This window comes from Mus caroli, chromosome 5 (assembly GCF_900094665.2).
Source record: "Mus caroli chromosome 5, CAROLI_EIJ_v1.1, whole genome shotgun sequence".
Taxonomy (NCBI): domain Eukaryota; kingdom Metazoa; phylum Chordata; class Mammalia; order Rodentia; family Muridae; genus Mus; species Mus caroli.
In genome coordinates, this window is record NC_034574.1 from 32754091 (window position 1) to 32759131 (window position 5041).

Below are 5041 nucleotides of genomic sequence, written 5' to 3' on the forward strand. Positions count from 1 at the left end.
GAATTACCCCTGAGGCAGGGCCTCTTGAATCTTGTTCTGAGCTGATAGAAAAAGTCCATACTTCAGGAAATGCTTTTCACCTTTCTTTCTGCTCTCTGCCTTTGAACTTGATTGTGATGCCTAGAGTTGTCATAGCTACTTGTGACCATAACATATCAGGCTCTATGATAAAGATCCAATGTGCTGTGGGTGGCACAGCAGTGAGATGGGAAGAGCTTTGTTCTCTGATGCTGGCAGATCCTCAGATCCTTGGGAGAGAAGTCAGTGTCTACTGCTTTAGCCACTATTGAAAGCATTGCTAAGTGATAGGCCCTCTAAGAAACCACCACATGGTGTAGACACCACGGAAAGTACAATGCATGTAGAAGTAAACACAACAGGGTTCAAAATACAAGAGGCCGTGTCTAAAGAGCCCTGAGAACCAGGACTCCTTACACAGCCATTTGAGTCCAATTGCCTCAACAATCAAAACCTCCCCAAACAGAAGGCTGCAGGCAGACTATCCACTGAAAAGATGGGCCTCCATGTCTTCCTTTGCTCATCTTACAAACTTTAACAGAACACCTACTATGATCAGTTTATTCACTGAACATTTTATGAGCACCTAGCAGGCATCCCACTGAGTGACAAGGTATTCCCACCTGACCCGACCTTCTCTTCTAGGCTCAGGCAGGTGCCCGCCATGCTGCTCAGCAGAAGTCATTGTTTCCATTGGCACAGATGAAGAAACAGAGGCTCATGTTGAGAAGCCAGAGTCTACCAGTGGAGTGAGTGTCAGCAGCAGGAGCTATCAGGTGGAGCAGGGTCCCAGGGAGTCTGCAGCGTATAGAGTCTCTGAGGAAGGACAAGGCTGCTTCCCATTGCACCGGGCAATATGTTCCTTATTTCCATCCCACTTTATAGGATGCATAAACTGGATTATCTGCTCAGCCACGGGCTCAGGGTCATTATCAGCTCATAACCTCTGCTTTCAACTTCTTAGTCCTAATGGAGTTTCACACCGACCGAGCCATGGCCAACCTGGCACCGCCCCCCCCCCCCCCCCCCCCCCGCATATTCTTAGTGCCTCTATCTTCTTTAGGTCCTTAGCAAGGAGACTTAGTAAGCCAGGAGTGGCCACCCCACATCCTGTTAAGAAAGCAGGAAAGAGTTTCACTGCACTGGGATGCCTACTGATACAGCCAGCACCCTCTTGTCCTGTTCTTGGAAAGTTCACTCATTCTGCTTTGTGGAAACTGAGGTTGAAGGAGTAACAGGCTGGAGGCCGTGCAGCGTGATTGCAGGGTGGGGCCTAGGGGAACCAGGCTCCCTGTGCATCTCTGAGCCCAGATGCTACTGGGTCATTATAACTCTGGGCTGGGTGTATCTCATCTGTGTACCCATGGTGTGTTGTCCACAGGGATTATGTGACAAAAGGTCTCTAATTTGCTAGCTTTGGTCAGCAGAGGTGCTGTGGGCTCAGGCAGGGAAAAGGCAGAGTCCTGTTTGAGAGCAAGCCAAAAAGATGACGGTGTGTGTGTGTGTGTGTGTGTGTGTGTGTGTGTGTGTATGGTGTGTGTGTGTGTCCTGCTTCTCTAGACCTTGAAATGGCCCCTCATGCAAAACAGCAAGCTTCCGTATAGCTTTAAAAGAAGAACACTGCATTCTGAGTCATGAAGGATGTTCCAGGAGCTTATGATAAACTCTTGTCCTTCCTAGGGCTCAGATTTCCTGTGAGCATTTTGTTCCTGCTCTCAGTCTTTTTCAACTGAGCTATGATAACGAGATCGCTTCCCAGGCTTCACGAGGTACAAGGCCAGGCCTAAGAAATCTTAGCTACCTGTGAAGAGTGGAAAACTCAAGGAGCTACCCTTGCCAAGGGACAGTTGAGGCCTACTTTGCTTTCTATTGCTGTGATAAACACCATGACCAAAAGCAATCTGGGAAGGAAAGGGTTTATTTTGGATTACAATGAAAGATGTTAAGAACTGAAACAGGAACACAGAGGCAGGAACTGAGCAGAGGCCATGGAGAAGCATTCTTACTGGCTTGTTCAGCCAGCTTTCTTGTATAACACGGGGCTTTCCAGGGTGGCACTACCCCATAGTAGGCTGAGTGGAGTCCTTGCTGAGTAGCAGGGACTCCAGGGGTTTGTTCCATCCATCCATCCATCCATCCATCCATCCACCCATGCATCCACCCATCTATCCATCCATCCATCCATCCATTCACGCCCCCCATCCATCCATCCATCTATCCCTCCCTCACACATCGATCATTAATCAAAAAACAAAGAATTCCCTATATTTGCCAATGTCCAATCTGCTAAAGACATTTTCTGAATTAAAGTTCCTTCTTATTCAGCAATACCTCTCCTGGGCATATACCCAGAAGAAGTTCCAACTGGTAATAAGAACACATGCTCCACTATGTTCATAGCAGCCTTATTTATAATAACCAGAAGCTGGAAAGAACCCAGATGTCCCTCAACAGAAGAATGGATGCACAAAATGTGGTACATTTATACAATGGAGTACTACTCAGCTATTAAAAACAATGGATTTATGAAATTCTTGGACAAATGGATGTATCATCCTTAGTGAGGTAACCCAATCACAAAAGAAGTCATTAGATATGCACTCACTGATAAGTGGATATTAGCCCAGAAACATAGAACACCCAAGATAAAATTTGCAAAACACAAGAAAATCAAAAAGAGGGAAGAACAATGGGTGGATACTTCATTCCTCCTTAGAACAGGGAACAAAATACCCATGAAAAGGAGTTACAGAGACAAAGTTTGGAGCTGAGACGAAAGGATGGACTATCCAGAGACTACCCCACCTGGGGATCCATCCCATAATCAGCCACCAAACCCAGACACTATTGCATACGCCAGAAAGATTTTGCTGAAGGGACCCTGTTATAGCTGTCTCATATGAGGCTATGCCAGTGCCTGGCAAATACAGAAGTGGGTGCTCACAGTCATCTATAAGATGGAACACAGGGCCCCCAATGGAGAAGCTAGAGAAAGCACCCAAAGAGCTGAAGGGGTCTGCAGCCCTATAGGTGGAACAACAATATGAACTAACCAGTCCCCCCCCCCCCCCCCCCCCCCCCCCCCCCCCCCCCCGGAGCTTGTGTCTCTAGCTGCATATGTAGCAGAAGATGGCCTACTCGGCCATCACTGGGAAGAGAGGCCCATTGGACATGCAAATTTTATATGCCCTAGTACAGGGGAACACCAGGGCCAAGAAGTGGGAGTGGGTGGGTAGGGGAACAGGGCAGAGGGAGGATATAGGGAACTTTTGGGATAGCATTTGAAATGTATATAAAGTAAATATGTAATAAAATAAATAAATAAAAGAAAAATGGTAAAAAAATAAAAAATAAAGTTCCTTCTTCCCAGATGATCCAAGCTTGTTTCACATTGACAAATACTAACCAGAGCAGACAACAATAAAAATATACATTTGAGGTACTTCCTAAGAAGTTCATGGTGTCCACCAGACAGATAAGCAAACAGGCACAGAGAAAATGCCCAGGGGTCACAGGCATTTGGTAGTAGGACTCTCTAGGACTGCATTCCTAGATCACTGAATGGATGGATGGATGGATGGATGGATGGATGGATGGATGGATGGATGAGTGGATGGATGGATGAGTGGATGGATGGATGAGTGGATGGTGAGTGGATGGGTGAGTGGATGGATGGATGGACTGGCAGATGGATGAATGTGTGGATAGAACAAGCCTCTGGAGTCCCCACTACTTAGCAAACCCACTTCCTCTTCCTCTGGCCCTATAGCTAATTCACATTTTCCAGCTTCCCTTGCAGGTCTGCCAGTAGGATCTAGGGATGGAGTTAATGTGTCCCATTCCTGTAGTCGGCTCCTGGGGTGGTAGAACCATGAGGAGAAGACCCCAGTCCCTGAGCCATGGTGTACAGGATAGCCATCAACTATCACCTTCATTCAGCTTTGCTTGGCCAAGCAGCACACTTGTACCTCAGCACCAGACTGCATCTGCATGGCAGAGTTGAAAGGGAAGCCTTCACTGAAGGCTACAAATTCTCAGGAATTGACAGGACAGTAGGTGTTACCAAGAAGTACACAAGGTCCCCTCTGCAATGTCCCTGCACATCCACTTAACCCCGCCTTCTTCTCCACCTTCAGCTGGCTGAGGTGGCAGGGAGAGACTCTGACTGAGCCTGGCCTCTTGTTGCCTTCCCACTTAACCAACCCCACAGCTGAGACTGGATCCTGCCTCCTTCTTCATTCCCCAGCACCCACCTTGCCAGGCCCTCTTAGACAGACACACATTCTGGCCACCTCTTCACACCTCTCCTGTCCACATCACTCCAGGACAAGATGCTCTATAGGTTTTTCATGTTTACCAGAGTAAACCTTAGATCCTCCCTGGCACCTCTTTACTTCTCTGCCATGTATTCATGCACAGTGAGAGGGAACATCTAGTAACCAGAGGCAGAACCATTACAGGAAGCAAGGTGGCCAGCATCATAGCTGTGATATACCACCTCCGGAACGGAGGGGCAAGATGGATCCTTTCTAAGCCCCATCCTTGATGTGGGTCTAAGGGGACTGAGATGCCTGCCTAGGCTCCTCTCCCTTCCACCTCTTCTCCCATAGCCCTTTATTCCCCCAAGCTCCTCCTCCCACACCCCTCTTCCCTCTAGGTCCCCCTCCTAGGTCTTTTTCCTAGCATGCTTCATTTTCTTCCTACACCCCTTCATGTCCCCCTCCTTTCTGGACCAGAGCTCTCCTCCCTACCTTAGATCCCATTCCCCCTTTGCCTGTTTTCCCAAACCCCCTTTTCAAACCCCTCTTTCCTAGGTTCAGCTCTTGTCCCCTTTCCTTCCCACAGACTTCCTGTCTTTCTCAGGCCTCCTCCTACCCCACTCACCCCTGCCCACCTCTACACTAACCTTTCTTTTCACGGATCTTGTACTGGGAACTCTGCTGCAAGGCCTTCATTGGCAGGAAGGGGCTGAATATGGCTCTGTGTGTGTGTGTGTGTGTGTGTGTGTGTGTGTGTGTGTGTG